The sequence below is a fragment of the Oryctolagus cuniculus genome, chromosome 15, assembly GCF_964237555.1.
Source record: "Oryctolagus cuniculus chromosome 15, mOryCun1.1, whole genome shotgun sequence".
Lineage (NCBI taxonomy): Eukaryota > Metazoa > Chordata > Mammalia > Lagomorpha > Leporidae > Oryctolagus > Oryctolagus cuniculus.
In genome coordinates, this window is record NC_091446.1 from 6,740,348 (window position 1) to 6,756,601 (window position 16,254).

The 16,254-nt window shown below is 56.0% G+C and overlaps 1 protein-coding gene and 1 long non-coding RNA gene across 3 annotated transcripts in view; one reads left to right on the top strand and one right to left on the bottom strand.

The window, feature by feature from the left end:
- The window catches only part of EEF1AKMT2 (EEF1A lysine methyltransferase 2), a 104,436-nt gene that overhangs the window by 79,184 nt on the left and 8,998 nt on the right, over positions 1-16,254 (top strand). The gene's annotated exons all lie outside the window — the stretch shown is intronic.
- Positions 3,914-9,356, bottom strand: LOC138845277 (uncharacterized). Its single transcript, XR_011382198.1, has 2 exons — positions 9,223-9,356; positions 3,914-9,135 (listed from the first exon to the last, which is right to left on the bottom strand). It is a non-coding gene; the product is annotated as an uncharacterized lncRNA (long non-coding RNA).

Here is a 16,254-nt window from a genome sequence, read left to right on the forward strand (position 1 = left end):
CCAGCAGCTGTAGCACATTGGCTTTGTGCTTTCATAGCCACACAAGCACGTGGGGAGCGCGTGCCCAGCACATGCCCAGATCACATATTTGTGACTTGGGGACTTGGAGATGATCGTGACCTTCTCATATGGGTCTGTGTGTGGCCACTCCCCTTCCCCAGGGAGAGCACAACGGTGGCATTGTTTGTGGGCATTCTGGGGTGGCTGCGTGGGACGGGGCAGGGCCGTTGGTATACGGGGACATAGAAATCGCTTTGCTGTGTTGTACGGTTAACATTGCCATTTTATGGAGGGGGCACGCTTGGGGCACTCTGTCAGGGTCCCCCGGCCAACCAACTGTGTTTAGGCTGTTGGTGTCAGCCTGTGCCCTTCTCAGCTTGTCTGCCTGGTGTTCTTGCTGGCCAAAAGGAGAGGCAGGCCAGGACTGGTAGGGTGTCCCCTGTGAGTGAGAACAGAGCAGAGCAGAGTGGTGGTGGGTGTGGCAAAGCCCCCAGCATCCAATGTGCGGTGTGAGGCAACCGCCAGACCCTGTGTTTCCTTATAACCCGTTTGACCGGAAGCCGAGAAGGGTCCCTCAGTTCCTAGCTCCATGTCAGACGTGTCACCGAGCAGCTTCCTCTTACAAGGCCCTCTCCTCGTCTCTGGCTCTTGAGCTCCTGTTCGTCCATTAAGGCCCAGCCTCCATGCTGCCTCATCCAGGAAGTCTCCCCAGATCCTTACCTCCCTGCCTGGGAGCGATGCTCCTCTGTCCCTGTGGCATCGGTCACTCGGTGTTTGTGTGGACTTCGTTGTGCTTGTCTGTCTGCCCACTCAGTCCCTAACACGGCCAGCCCTGCCGGTGTTGGGCTTGGGATAGGACTGTCCCACCTGGAGGAAACCATGATGGAGGAGACGTACCATGTAGGTACCCAAGGCTTGCCTGTGGAGCCGGCGTCCCTGAGACAGCACTTCTGTGTCTGTGTCAGAGTGTTCCGAGGAACACAGCGTCACATGACCCTCCTTGCTCCTGGTAGAGACTCCCAGGCCCTTGGACCTTTGTCTTCCACTGGAGCTCCCCAAGAGGCCTGGGCCGGCCGAGCTCAGCCTGGCTCAGGGCTGGCCCTGGAAGTGCCACTCCCATCTGCTTCTGACGGCAGCCAGAATGCAGGAAACCATGCCACTGGGAAGGGCCTGGGACTCCCAGGTTTCCCAGGACTGGGTTTGAGGAGGCCACCTGCCGCCACCTGACCTCGGCCCCAGGGCTCCGCGGAGGTGTGCAGGCTCCTGGGGGAGATGTGTGCATTTTCTGCGTGTGGGGACTTTGTGTTGAGCACTGGGTGTCTGTGTCTTGCTCTGCTGCTGTGGGTCAGGAGATGCAAGGCCTCAAATTGGTTTCACACAGTTTTGCTAGCTGTGGGAAGCCCCATAGGCAGGAGAGACTGCAGTACCGTTTGGCACTGGGAAAGCCGAGACCGGTTGACTTGGGTGTTGGTTCGGCAGACATTTCCTGAGCAGCTCTTCATGCTGATCGCTGGGGACTCGGGGGACTGAGGCTGGGCTTACACCCTCCGGAAGCTCAGGGTGTGCGTGGGTGACGGCCTCTTCGTTCTCCTCCAGCCAGAGCTCTAACCTATGCACGTAAGTGGAGGGCCTGGCTCTGGGGCCGCGTGTGGGGAGGCCCTGTGGAAGAGCTCCTGGTTCCTTAAGAACAGGCACTGTGTGTGCGTGTGGTCCGAACTCAGCAGTGAAAAGCACTTCCCTCCTTCCTGTCTCCCACCTACCTGACTCCTCTCTGGAGGAACTTTTGTGTTTTTTTATTGTAGATTTTTATTTTTATTTACTTGAAAGGCAGAGTTACAGAAACAGAGAGGAGAGACAGAGAAAGATCATCCAGGAGCTTCTCACAGGTCCCCACCGTGGGTGCAGGGGCCCAAGCACTTGGGCCCTCCTCCTCTGCTTTCCCAGGCACATGAGCAGGGAACTGGATCGAAAGTGAAGCAGCCAGGACTCGAACGGGCGCCCATATGGGATGCCGGCGTCACAGGCAGTGGCCTTACCCGTTAGCTACACTGTCGGACCCTCTGGAGGAGCTCTTACTGCGGTCATCTTGTCTGTCCTGCCAGAGGTACATGTGTGTTCTTGAGTGTGCAGTTGGATCCATGAATTTGTATTTAGTTTTGGTTTTAAAACGTGCTTTTGCACAGATTGATACCTGCGTATGGTACCGCAGGGTATTCCTTAAAGAACCCCTTCTTATCTTTGATCCGAGCCACTCATTTCCACTCCTTGAAGTTCTACTGATGTTCCATTTCTTTTGTGTCCCTACAGGGATTTCTATGTTATTCGTATAATTATTTATTTAGTGTTTCCCAAATGAGCGCGTATTGTACCCCAGTCTTCTGGTCTTTGCTTTGTCACCTGGTGCTGTACTGCAAGATGATTTCCTGTCAGGTCACGTGGAGCTCTTATAGCCTTTGTTTCAAATAAATTTTTGAAAAATGTATTTATTTGAAAGGGAGAAAGAGCGAGAAGGAGAAAGAGAGACCAGTCATCATTTTGTTGGTTCATTCTGCAGTAGCTGGAGCTGGGTCAGGACAAAGCCAGGAGCCTGGAACTCAGGCCAGGTCTCTCAAGTGGGTGGCAGTGACCTAACTGCTATGGCCGTCATCTGCCACCTCCCAGGGTACAACAGGAGTCAGAAGCAGGGCCAGTGCTGGGACCCAGGCGCCCTGATAGGGAACGTGGACATCCCCCTTGGCACCTTGACTGCTGCACCAAATGCTCGCCCCGTCTCATGTGGCCTTTGGATTTGTTTTGTTTTGTTTTAAGACTTGTTTATTTTCACAGCCTTTTGAAAGCCACGGTTTGTCCCTTGCATGGGTGTTTCAGCATTTATTTATCCCACTCCTCCTGTGAGCCATCTAGGTTGCTTCCCATCTTGACTGTGCCAAACGGAACCTATTAATTTGCATCTGAGCAGGACTATTTGTAGGACAGGTTCAAGGGCAGAGGGGAAAAGAGTGACAATGGCAAATGATGTTTTGGGCTCATCTCTGCAGGGGTTGATTTGTCCCGCTTTGTGGAAGGCAGGTGACTTTGGGTTGCATTCCACCGAGTTTTGGGGGAAGATGTTTCACATCGGTGCTGTGAAAAGCAGACGGGGCTGGTGTGGGCTCTCAAGTGAGGCTCCAGGCTTGCCCAAGGGTGTGGTCAGCATTGCTCAGAGAGACTCCCGTGTGGACTCTGACCCTCAGGCCATGCCCAGTCAGGGCCAGTCGGGGTTGGAGCAGCCTTTGGCATGGTCTTGCCAGCCCTGCTTGCTGGGGTCCTGTGGACGCAGATGTCACATCCGGGCACTTGCTAGGCTGTGCACCTCCTGAGCATCACGGCTCTAGTCAGTGTTTCGTTGATGTGAGCAAGAGCTTGCCCAGGCAGCGAGCCTGCCGTGGTGTGGGAGGGACAGAGCCCAGGGCGGCTTCACTACTACCCCAGGAAGGCTGTGACGTGGATTTCCAAACTTCAGGGAGCCCAGTTACGTTATCAGGCTAATTCACTTCTTGCAGTGTCCTGGGCCAGGGTTGCGGTGCGGCAGAGTAAGCTGCTGCTTGTGATGTGCATCCCATATCTAAGGGACTGGTTCAGTTCCACCCCTCTGCTTCTGATCCATCTCTCTGCTAACGTGCCTGGGAAAGCAGCAGAACACGGCCCAAGTTCCTGGGCCCCTGCACCCACATGGGAGGCCTGGATGGAGTTCTTGGCTCCTGGCTTTGGTCTGGCCCCCAGCCTGGGCCATGGCAGCCATTTGGGAAGTGAACCAGCAGATGGAATATCTCTCTTTTTCTCTGCTCTCTCTTTGTCTCTGTCACTGTGCCTTTCAAAAAAAAAAAAAGACATAAAAAATCTTTAAAAAATGATAACAAGTAAAAATGTCCTCTGCCTCTCAGTGTGTTTTATTTTTCATTTCACTCGTGTATCAGTCAGTAATTTCCACTCTCGTGGAAGCAGGGACTGTGGCTTTTGTTTGTGTCCTAACCCAGGGACCACTCAGTAAGGCCTTACGGGATGGATGCGTATCACTGGCAGCCACACTGTGCGTTTTCAGAGCTGACAGCGTGCTGCCGACCATACACGGGGTTCACCTGAACCTCTGACCGCCACCTGTTAGATTTCACCCATTCAGACCCTTGCTAATGACCAGTCTGACAGGCTTTCTTTTATATTTTGGGCGGGGGCGGCGCGGAGGAGGGGGACGTGTAAGCTTTGTTGTTTGCAAGTCTGAGAATGTTGAGCAGCCCCCAGCCGTGCTCCTGGTAAAGGCTGCTTCGAGCGCACCGTGCCTTCTCTAGGTGTCCGACAGCCAGCAGGCGCCAGGGCCAGGCCCCTCTCCACAGCCAGGTGCAGCTCAGCCCGCCGCTCGGTCTGGGAGGTGTGTGTCTGCTGCTGACTGGGCGAGTGAGCTTCCTGCGAGCAAGGGAAGTGTGCGCCCACAACTGGGTCAGACGGCTCCACCGGCGGACGATGACAATCGCACGACAGCTACAGCAGCAGCTGGTGTGTTTGGCAGTTTATCAAGCACGTTGGGGTATGTTGTGGACAAACAATAGAATACATCTCTGTTTCTGCTGGGACGTGGGCCATCTCTGACAAGGAAGATGATTTCTGTTAACTCTTCCCGGGGCCTCCGTGCCTCAGCAGACCTGTAAAAGATACGGGCCTTTCCACAGTCAAAAAAAAAAGGCACTGGCCTCAGGGTCCCGAAGCGCTTTTCTTGGCTTCCCAGGATGCCTTGCTTCTGAGCCTGGTATAGCTGATGGACGGTGTCATTTCCTCTAGATCTGTACCCCGAGTTCAGGAGGCCCGGATGTCACATCCAGACTGCTCAGAAGGAAGTGAAGTGTTTGCAAATGAGGGGCCCTCTCTTCCCTGCCAGAAATTCAAAAAGGAAACTCCAGACCCAGTCGTCAGCAGTCCCTCAACTTCTTGTGTGGATTGTGTGGCCACTTCTAAGTAACCACCTGCGAAGTCTGGACTTAGCTTTGATCCTGGGTCGGGCGAAGCCCTCCTTAGCAGGAGTCTCGTCCTCCGTCTGCGAGGTGACAGCGCGGTGCTCCTCAGTCTGTCCACAGACTGGTGGTTGTGGTTGCACGAAGAGAGGTTCCCACCACGGTGCTGCAGCTCTTGGCATCTGTGGCCTTCCTGGCATGTTCTCCCCTGCAGGGCCCTCCCCACCAGTAAGTAGCAGGTGGGTAGCTTTGGCAGTTTACTCTGATAGGTGCCCCAGAGTTCAGGTGTACTTGTCCTGTGCAGATCTCTTGAACAGCTCTTGAGTCTGGTTCTGTTTGGGTCAGCAGTGGAGTCCTTTTTTTTTTTTTTTTTAAAGATTTACTTATTTGAAAGAGTTAGAGAGAGGGAGAAAGAAGACAGCTGGTTCACCTCCCTAGCGGCCACAACAGCCAGGACCGAGCTAGGCCGGAGCCAGCAGCTTCATCCAGGCCTTCTGCACGCGTGGCAGGGGCCAAGGACTTGTGTCATCCTCTGCTGCTTTTCCTGGGCCACTAGCCGGGAATTGGATCGGAAGTGGAGTGGCCGGGACCTGAACTGGTGCCGATAGGAGATGCAGGTATCACAAGTGGTGGCTTTACCCGCTGTGTCACAATACTGGCCCCGATGGAGTTCTTTTATTTTTTATTTTTTTAAAGATTTATTTTTGTTATTTGAAAGTCAGAGCTACACAGAGAGAGGAGAGGCAGAGAGAGAGAGAAATGTCTTCCATCCAATGGTTCACTCCCCAAATGGCCGTAACAGCTGGAGTTGTGCCGATCCGAAGCCAGGAGCCAGGAACTTCCCCCGGGTCTCTCATGCGGGTGCAGGGGCCCAAGGACTTGGGCCATCTTCTGCTATCCCAGGCCATAGCAGAGAGCTGGATCGGAAGTGGAGCAGCCGGGTCTTGAACTGGCGCCCATATGGGATGCCGGCACCTCAGGCTAGGTGTTAACCTGCTGCGCCACAGCACTGGCCCCCCGAAGGAGTTCTTGAATGCGTGTTGGAGCTTTAGTGGTGCAAGGGGAGGAAGGCATAGGGCTTAAAGTGTGACTGGTTTCTGCAGAGACCTGTCGTGTGGGTTGGTTAATGTGACTGAATCAGATCAGGAGGGGGAAGTCCTCAAGTGGGAGCTGAGGTCAGGGTGTGACTTCTGAGTGGGTGGCAGATGGGAAACCTGCTGACCCTCATGTCTGCAGCGGTTCTCACACAGCGCGTTGGCCCCTCCTGGGTCCCCTGCAGGGTGAGACGTGCTGTTCGAGGCCACCGGTCCCCAGGCCTCCCAGCTGTGTCCTGAGTAGCAGCTGCTGAGAGAGTACCTCCCTCTGCGCGTGGCCCCTGGGGCCCTGTGACAGCAGCTCTAGCGGGCCGCCTGGCAGTCCCAGCGATGCTTCTCCCAGCCTGCTGAGCAGCTGAGCCGCACTGGTGGGAGAGCTACGGGAGCAGCCTGGGCCGGGGCAGCCGCTCCTGTGGACGGGGAGATTGCTGATGTCTAAGGGCTCCATCTAAGAAGAGGAGGGTCTTGTCCTGGGAGGTGGGTGGTGGAAATGTCAGAACTGGTCAGTGGCTAACTTCTTAGCCCCCTAAAAATTTGCTCTGACTCAGTACTGTGTTAACTTCGTTGAAAGAGACCAAATTGTCCCATGTGCTTAAGGACTGAGCTTGGAAAATACACTTGGCACACAGCCCTTCCCCTACCTGATAGACAGGTAAGGGGGGGTTCTGCAACCTTCCCCCTCCCGTGTTCACCCCGCCCACTGCAAGCAAATCAGAAGGTCAGTGTGGCCTCCTGCCCCGACTCGGCCATACGGGAGGTCACAGCCGAGGCCCTCGATGGCCGCAAGTGAGGATTTGGCCTTTGTTGTCCAGTTTCCTGCGTCCTGAACGCTGCAGGTCAGGCTGGCGCTGGACCAGATGGCCACCCGCACACAGCCACAGTAGCAGCTGCTCCAGGACAGGCTTGGGTTCCTGTCTGCATGTGGCAAGTGAGAAAATGGAGACGCAGAGGGCGCAGTGACCTGCCGCTACATGTGGCTGCGCTTAGTCTCACTGGTCACAGGCACAGCTTGTCCGGCCCAGTCGGCAGGTGAGGGAGCTGGGCCCAGGGCAGGGAAGTGATTGGCTGATTGGCCACACTCATCTTCTAAGTCCCGCTGTTACCAGAGCCTCTTGTCTGGGCTCCTTCACTTTTGTTTCATTGCTTTTTTACCCCTCGTCTCTCGGTTTCTAATCACGGTTTGTAAGTGGGTCTGGCTGAAGAACAGGTCATGGTTGTCTTAGGCTAAGTGGCTTAACGGTACAGTAGCTTAGCTTGGGGCCCGTGCTGGCCCTCGCTGTCCTTGCTTCCCTGGCGTTCTCCCCCTCACCGTGGTTTGGAAGAGAAGGCAGTGTGTAGCCCGCTCCGTGAGTAGTCCTCTTCTGTGACCCCCTGTCCCTCGGGGACACATCGTGGCCTGTAAGGAGCTCTTCTGTAGTGTTTGGTGGGTGACAGCAGCGTGAGTGGCAGTGAGACGTACGGGAGCGCGTACAGGAAACTCGCCTTGCAGTTCTTTCTCGCTGATAAATGAGCTCTGGGCCAGTCATGCGTGCAGCTGGCTTCAGTTTCAAGAAGCAGCATGGGCTGTCTTGTTCCCATGTTCAGATTTGTTTTGGCTTTGGATCTCAGCACTTTCATGTCCCTGAATAATGTCGTTCCTCCCCCTCTTCTCCAAGGACATTTGCTTAAAAAAGCAGAAACTCCCCGCCGCCCGGTGAGAGCCACTGCGCCGAGTCCCGGAGCACAGAGTTCCGACGCGGCTCAGCGGCTCGTTTTCCGGTGCTGTTCCCGTGAGAGAGACTCCCCTCCAGGAAGAGAGACTCGCAGGGGAGCCTGGCCATGGGCTTTCGCTGGCCTTTGGTCACCTGCATGAGTGGCTAGGGAAATGGATTCATCCTGTGGAGGAGGCCTGCTCAAAGCCATGCCGGGGCCGTGGCTGTGGCGCCGGGGCCGGGGCTGAGTGTTCTAAGGCCGGCACGGGTTTCATGCTTGTGCAGGAAGATGTTGCTCAGCCCCTTGAGTACCCAGCAGCCCAGTGCCAGGAGGGAAGTGCCCAGAAGGCTCAAAAGCACATTCCCTGCCCCCAGGAGCAAGTTCAGGGTCTTTTCTAGTGAGCGCCTACTCCTGCTAGGAGCTGTGCTCTCCTAAGGCTTTGGTGCTTCCGGGGGCATTTTGGTAGTGCCCTGCCTTATGGGGCATCCCTTGTTGATCTTGTACCTCTGACTCAGAACAAGAACTTGTTAGGTTTGACACAGGAAGGGGATGAGTTCTGGGTCCCACAGCTCATCCAGGGGCTGTGCTGGGAGGTGCAGCTCCTGGACCTGAAGTCAGTGCTCTTCCCCAACCTTGATTTTTGACATAGCAGATAGCCACTGGTCAGGTTCCTGCTGTGGCCAGGCACTGTGCTGAGGCCAGAGGATGACCCGGGCTGCACACTTGCAGGGCAGGGCTGCCCACACATACGCGAGCAGTGAACTCTGGGAGGAGGGCAGGCTGGGCACCAGGTCTGGCTGGGGAGGCAGCAAACCAGTGCAGCTCCTCCCAGGGCCTGGAAGCAACCTCACATTGTGTGTGGCACCCATCATAGCTGCACTTCTTGCAGTTAAGGGTGGTAGGTGGTGGCAGTGTGTCCCACTCCCACCCTCTGCAAGACCCCCTCCCATCCCTGGCCTGTCCATCTTTCCTGCCTGCAGTGGGGCTCTTAGAGCCACATTTTAACAACAGGTTCCAGAAGGTTGGTGGGGTGCCTGAGGGTGAGCAGTTTTGGAGGGTGGGGTGCATTGCAATTGGGAGTGTCTGTGCTTCAGTGTTGATCTGAGAAGTCAAGCGTGTATTTATAGGATAATTACAGAAGTTAGAGATCCTGGAGGAGAAGGTTCTAGTTCAGACAGGACTTTGGAGCTCACAGATGTGAGTTGAGGCATTGTGCCTTGTGAAAGTTACCTGGGTGACCTTGGCCTGGCTCTCAGTTTCCCCTGTCAAAAGGGATAGTAGTAGCACCCTCTTGTCTGGGCGCTCTGAGGACACTGTCGTCTTGTTTATGCTGTGTTGGAACGTATGCTCTGTAGCACCCATTCTTTCTGCAAATATAGACCGAGAAGAAAGAAGACAGTGAGTCGGGGGGAGGAGGAGGAGGAAGGAGTGTCTTTCCTGTACGCTGCCCATACCGTGCGGTTTCTATCAGAGATGTGCAGCGTTGACCAGGTCTTGAATGGTAAAGGACTGGCACTCTAAGAGGTCTTAATCGTCTCCGTGTTCCTGTCTGGGCCCAGAAGGTGGTGAAGGCAGATCTGCGTCTGTCCGTCAGCTCTCGGGGGCCCGGAGCTCCTGGGCAGCTGGGCTGAGGCAGGGAGGTGGGATGGTGGCTGCCGTGTGGGAAAGCCGTGTGCTCCGGCCCTGGCCTCTGGTTGGGTCTCCAGACTCTGGCCAGCATCGGCTCGCTCTGGGAAAGTGCAGGCTCTTGATAAAGTTCCTTGGCAGCTCCTGACAGCTCTGCTCTCAGACGTGGGAATCCTTGGGGAAAAGGCGTGCGCAGCCACATTCGCTTCCCAGCTGGGCGGGGCTGGGGCTCCACTGCCAGCCACCGGATGCAGCGCCTTTCTCAGCCCTGCTCCAGCTCTGTGGCCTGTGGAGAAGCGGCGTCCTCAGACATCTGTGAGCTTGCTTCTCAGTCCTGCCTACACAAGCTGCAAAGTGCGCAAGGCCTTCGCGGTGACCTTGGGGAATTGCGTTTTCCTGCCGTTCCCTTTCCTGCACTGGAGGGGAAGTGGAGGCTCTGAGAGCAGTGACTGGCTCGACCCATCAGGAAAATCGCCATCAGCGGCCAAGCTCATGTGTAGGTGTTGATGTGAGTTCTGTTGTTAAAGGCGTTGATGAAGCCGTCTGCTGTGTGTGCAGGTAGTTAGGGGCAGGCCACACAGAGACATTCGCAGCAGGAAGAGTTCGTCTGTCTTGACGACTGCCCGTGCGGCCAGTTTCTTCTTCAGGGGTAGCCCGTGGAAATGCAGAAGCCTTTGGTGGTAGATGGAATTACAGAGTTTGCAGAAACGTCTGTGTGTGTGGACTCACTCACTGGGCAGTTCCCGTTTGCCAGCGGCTGAGTCTTAGACCACAGTGATATCACACAGCTGTGTTCAAAGGGTGCAAACAAACGAGCCCACATCGAAGACTGCAGAACCAAAGCAAGCGTGTTTCCTGTGAGGAAGGCCTTGGGTAAGAGAGCAAAGCTGGCCCGTCCCGGGGGGCTCAGAGATGGCGGGGGAGGCGGCCTGCGTTTGAGTCCTGGCCTTGCCCTTGCGAGTTGTAGGATGTTGGGCACGTGACTTGATTTCTTTTCTTGGGGCTTTAGTCTTCTCATCCGGCAAGTGGGGATACTACCAGCGTGACTGTTCAGAGGGTTAAATGAAAAGAGGCGGTCCGTGGTTGATGGGTGAGGTGGGGGTGGGAAGGGGCTATGTGGGAGCCGTGGGGGCAGAGGTGGGCTCTGGGATAGGGTAGGGATACCATGCCTGTGGCTCCAGGGCCCCTTGCTGACCAGTCACTTTCCCTTCTGCAGGTGGCCTTGCCTGATGCACAGTGCTGGGGAGCTCAGAGCTGGTTGTGGGCAGGGCCCTCGGCCACCATGGCTGTATCCAGGGGACGTGCATCGGCCTTTTGCTCTTGGGTTGGAAATTCCAGTGAATGAGCGATTGATTGGAGGCCCTGGGGTTGGAGCCTGAGAGCACTGGGTCCCTGTCATCAGCTGAGGTGTCAGGCGAGGTGGGCCCCTTCCCCAGCCCTCCGCTGGCAGACCCTGGCAGTCCCAGTTGTGTGCAGGGGCCGGGCGGGAAGCCCTGTCTGTGCCACAGGCACTGTCCTGGGAGTCACGGTGTGTGTGTGGGGAGGGGCGACAACACATGATCTAAATATAAATCGAGAGAGCTGCAGAGGACACGCCAGGACCACGTCAGCAGACGAGAAGCGTTGCCCACAGTTGCTCCTCATGCAGAGGGAGTGGAGGCCCCGTCTTTGGCCTTTTCTGCTGAGCTCTTTTCCATACAGTTCTTATTTAAATCACCAGCAGCCCCCAGGGCACAGTAACTGTTAAAATTTTATTTATGTTTGTTTGAAAGAATGAAGCAAAGAACCGGTGCACATATGGGAGCCATTGCCGTGGTGTGGTGGGTAAAGCCTCCGCCTACAGTGCCGGCATCCCATATGGGTGCCAGTTCGAGTCCCGGCTGCTCCTCTTTCGATCCAGCTCTCTGCTATGGCCTGGGAAAGCAGTAGAAGATGGCCCAAGTCCTGGGCCCCTGCACCCACATGGGAGACCCAGAAGAAGCTCCTGGCTCCTGGCTTTGGATCGGTGCAGCTCTGGCCATTGCAGTCATCTGGGGAGCAAACCAGTGGATGGAAGACCTCTCTCTCTCTCTCTCTCTCTCTCTCTCTCTCTCTCTCTTGCTCTGCCTCTGTCTCTCTGTAGTTCTGACTTTCAAATCAATCAATCAATCTTCAAAAAAAATTTTTTTTTCCACCTGCTGGTTTACTCCCCAAATGCCTGCAGTAGCCAGAGCTTGGAACGTAATCTGGGTTTCCCTCGCTGGTGGCAAAGTTCTTGTGCCATCATCTGCTGCCTGCTTTGTTGTGCATTAGCAGGAGGCTGGGCTTGGGAGCAGAGCTGGGACTCTAAGCTAGGCACTCCGGTAAGGGGCAGGTGTCTAAGCTGTGTCTTAAACACTGCCAAATGCCTGCCTACCGCACGTCATGCCCATTTTGTTTTTTATTTTTATAGATTTATTTTTTTACCTGAAAGACAGAATGACAGGGGTTGGGGTGGGGGATAGAGGGTGGGGGACCAGGGGAGCGAGGGAGGGAGCGCTTCCGTCCACTGGTTCACTCCCCGGGTGACCACAATGGCTCCTGACCCCAGGAGCCTGGGACTCTGTCCAGGTCCCCCCCAGCAGGGAGCTGGAGCAGAAGCAGAACAGCTGGAGTTGAGACCAGTGCTCCAGTATGGGGTATGGGCGTGGCCAGTGAGGACTTTATCTGCAGCGCCGTAACAGTCCCTCCCTGAAGAGGAGGGCACTGGCTTCAGGTGGCTTGCTCAAGGTGAAGGCTTGGGCTGCCAGATTCCACAGGAGACATAAACTCCCCTCCCCACCCCCGTCCCTGCACGTGGTCTCCTCGCTGTAAGCCGTGGGCTTTACTCCCCTTGCCGCCCCCTCCCCCCCACCATTTACACAGAGTACAATTCACTCTTTGGTGTTTAATTAATTCCATGAGTTTTGACAAATGCATAGACTGAGTGGATTTATTTGAATTCTTTATTTTGAGATCATTTTACTGTCATGCGGTTCTAAGAAATACAGAGGAAGTTCTGTTTCTCCCAGTAGTAACATTTCATGAGTGGTGCCACAGCCAAGCAGGGAATGGACCCCAACAGAGCCAAGACACAGAACTTTTCCATCCCCTTAAGGAGCCCTCCAGTTGCCTCCCCACCTTGCGCCTGCAGCCTCATCCCACAGCCTGGCCAGCACGCATCTGTTCCCAGTTCTACCTGTTTGTCACTTTGAGAGTGTGATACGGTGGGGCTCGCACAGTGGGTCACCTTTGGGATTGGGTTTTCTCAGGATTCTTTGGAGGTTTGTCCAAGTCATGGTGTGCATTCGTGGTTGGCTTCCTTGCGTTGCTGAGTAGTGTTCTATGGTGTGTGTTGCCCACCGCCGCCTGTGTAACCATTCCCCCAGGGGGTGACATCTGCGTGTTCGCCTGGTTTCGGCTGTCACGAATGAAGTATTTGGGTACAGTTTTCGTGTGACTGTAAGTCTGCTAAGGAGTGTGGTTGCTGGGCCACATGGCAGTTGATGAAGTGTGCATTTGGCAAGGAACGAGGGCAAGTGGGAAGTGCATGCCTGGGAACCGGCCCACGAGGGTTCAAGTCCAGCTCTGAATCTAGACCCTCGGTGAGTCGCTTCATACTGCAGGAAAATGGGGCAGTTGAAGTGCCTGGTAGCGCATGTGGTGAGGCACCTGGCATACCACAGGTACTGCTTATAGAGGCTGTTCTCCCCCACCCCTTTCCTAAGATTTATTATTTTATTTGAAAGAGTTACACAGAGAGCAAAGGAGAGGCAGAGAGAGAGAGAGAGAGGTCTTCCCTCTGCTGGCTCACTCCCCCGTTGGCTGCAACGGCCAGAGCTGTGCTGATCCAAAGCAGGGGCCAGGAGATTCTTCCGGTCTCCCATGCGGGTGCAGGGGCCCAGGGACTTGGGCCATCTTCTACTGCTTTCCCAGGCCATCCAGCAGAGAGCTGGATGAGAAGTGGAGCAGCTGGGACTTGAACCAGCTCCCATATGGGATGTCGGCACTGTAGGTGGCGGCCTTACCGGCTGTGCCTCGCTACGGCCCCTAGAGGCTGTTCTTAATACAGGTTCAGAGGCTGGCGCCGCGGCTCACTAGGCTAATCCTCCGCCTAGCGGCGCTGGCACACCGGGTTCTAGTCCCGGTTGGGTCGCCGGATTCTGTCCCGGTTGCCCCTCTTCCAGGCCAGCTCTCTGCTGTGGCCAGGGAGTGCAGTGGAGGATGGCCCAGGTGCTTGGGCCCTGCACCCCATGGGAGACCAGGATAAGTACCTGGCTCCTGCCATCGGATCAGCGCGGTGTGCCGGCCATTGGAGAGTGAACCAACGGCAAAGGAAGACCTTTCTCTCTGTCTCTCTCTCTCTCACTGTCCACTCTGCCTGTTAAAAAAAAAAAAAATACAGGTTCAGAGAAAACCCACTGGGCAGAGCAGGCACCGTTCCCCCCACCTGGCTCCCCTGGTTGTTTCTCCCAAGGCCGTGCCCCTGGGCCGTTTCCACAAAGACCCTGGCCCAGTCTCCGACTGCGCTCTGTGTGTCTCAGCAAGCGCCGGCGTTCCCCAGTGAATTTGGCCAGGCCCTGCCATGGGTCCAGGGAATCCCAGGGAGTTCCAGACTGCACCAGGCTCTGCCCGTGTGGATTCACCTCAAGATCTGAGAATGTGCCCACAGTTAGCGCGATTCCAGAAATGTGCATGGATCCTGGATCTTCGGCGAGGCGTTGTGCCAGGGGTTGCACAGGGCTCAGAAGAAATTGCTCTCCTGTAACAGATCAGGGCAGCCACCCCCAGTGTCAGAGCTCCTTCGGTAGTCCAGAGACTGCTTCAGTATGGCCTCTGGAGCCTTCGCTCTGGTTTCAGTCTTCCGGCTCCTGCTTCCTGAGGCCCGCTCCTCCACGTGTACCCTGTGTGCCAGCCACCGGTGCCCTCACCACTCTGCACGCTCTGACTGCCCCATCGCGGTGTGACTGTCACATGATTTCCTTTCCATAACTGCACCGTAATTTATCTACCCAGCCCCCTGTTGGTGGGCATCTAGGCGGTTCCGCCCTTGGGCTTTTCTGGTTGGTGCTGTGTCTCTCTGGCCCCTGTGCAAAGGAGTTTCTTCCCGTCTGGGGCCCGGCTCACGGCGCTCTCTTTCCGCAGGCCCAGAGGACAGGGCGTGTGCCGTGGCTCCTTCGCCTTTCAGGGCCTGCCTTACTTGCTGACCAGCCGTTGTACTTGGGTGTTCACCCCTCGTGCCACCTAGGGTCCTGGGTCTTTGCAGGACACACAGTAGGTGCTCACCGAATAGGTGAGAGCCGGGAGGCCCAGCTTCCTGCTCTGATTCCACAGCATCACCCTCACCGGCCTTGTGCCATTCACCGGAGGGGTGGGCCTTAGAGCCAGGCCCCTCCAGCTGGGGTGCAGCAGCTTGCTTCCCCTGCACGTGTCTGAGAGGGTGGCCACGTGGGTGTCCTCTGCCAAGGGGTGGGTCCCCTGTGGAGCTCAGAGCAGAAGCCCGTGTTCACTGAGCACAGGCCCCGCGCTCTGCTCTCTTGTGGCTCCTGTGACGCGGCAGTGCGGAGGCGGGCTCTGTGCTCCGGTTGTTGGAGAGGGAAGTCGAGGCCCAGAGAGCAGGCCACTCGGCAAATCTGGCTCGAATCGTGCACCCGGAGAGCTGGGACTAAAGCTTAGGTGTGCTTGACTCAGGACCCGAGCTTGCGAGCGCCAGACCTGCCGGCCTCCTGGGAGGAGGGGGACACAGGCGCTCCCAGGCCCCGTGCCAGGGGCTGGCTACCCCAGCGCAGAGTTGAGGCTCACACCCAGAGAGGCGATGGCTGCCGTCCGGCCTCCGCCACCGAGGCAGCACAAAGGGCCCCTTTGAGTGGGGACTCCACGGGCACCCCTCCTGCCGGCTCCAGAGCCAAGCGTCCAGGGGGCCGGCGGGCCCTTCTGGCTCAGCTCTCTGGCCAGACTTGGAGGAGCGGTCTGCCATCCCTTCCTTGAACAGGTCTTGCTTGGTCAGAATGCATGGCTTCTAGATTGATGTGGCATTGAAACTGTGTGTCAGGTCTTCCAGACCCCCCGGGCCCCTGTTCCTGAACAGTGGAGCCTTTGAAAATGTATTGATTTCCCTCCTCCCCTTCCCTGTGTTTGCACTTTGGATGAACCTTGTTTTCGAAGAACAGTTGAAGGTAATTTTCCTGTGCTTGCCAGCTGGCCCGTAATTGAGCAATTTCAATAACACCCACTGTAAAGTCTAATCGAAGTAAACAGGAAAATATGATTTACAATCTGGATGGCAAGTAAATACCAGGGTGCAATTAATTTTTACACAGAGCAGCAGCTTTTAAACTATTTTCCTGTGCTGAGCAGTTGGTTTTTAATTACAGATTAGGAGCTGCTTTTTATTTATTACTGTTATCACAATTATTTTTTGCTTTTTGGTGGTGATCTTGAGATTTCTCGTGTCCGTGTGACTGTCTTCGGGAGTTGCACCACAGCAGGGTGGGGAGGGAAGGTAGGATCAGAGAAGTTAGGGGGTGCAGAGCAATCTTTCAAACCTGAGCTAGGTTTGCTGGGCGGGCAGTGCTGGTGGCCTGGGGAGGGGCTATGGACGGGCTGTGTGGGTTGGCGATGCCAAGGGGGCCTCATCACTGCTGGAAGCGCATGTGGGAAGACAACAAAGCTGCACAGGCCTCCAGTGTTGCAGAGACGTTGGTGAGAGGTGACTCTTCCAAGGACGGAGTGTGTGCCTTTAAATGGACGCCCCGATTCCTCGAGTCGCTCCTGTTGGGAACCAGGTGGAGAAGGGGGGCTAGCGGGCTGGCTGTGGGTCCCCCGCCGCCAGTTGGTTGCACAAGGGCCAGCTGCTTCAGTTT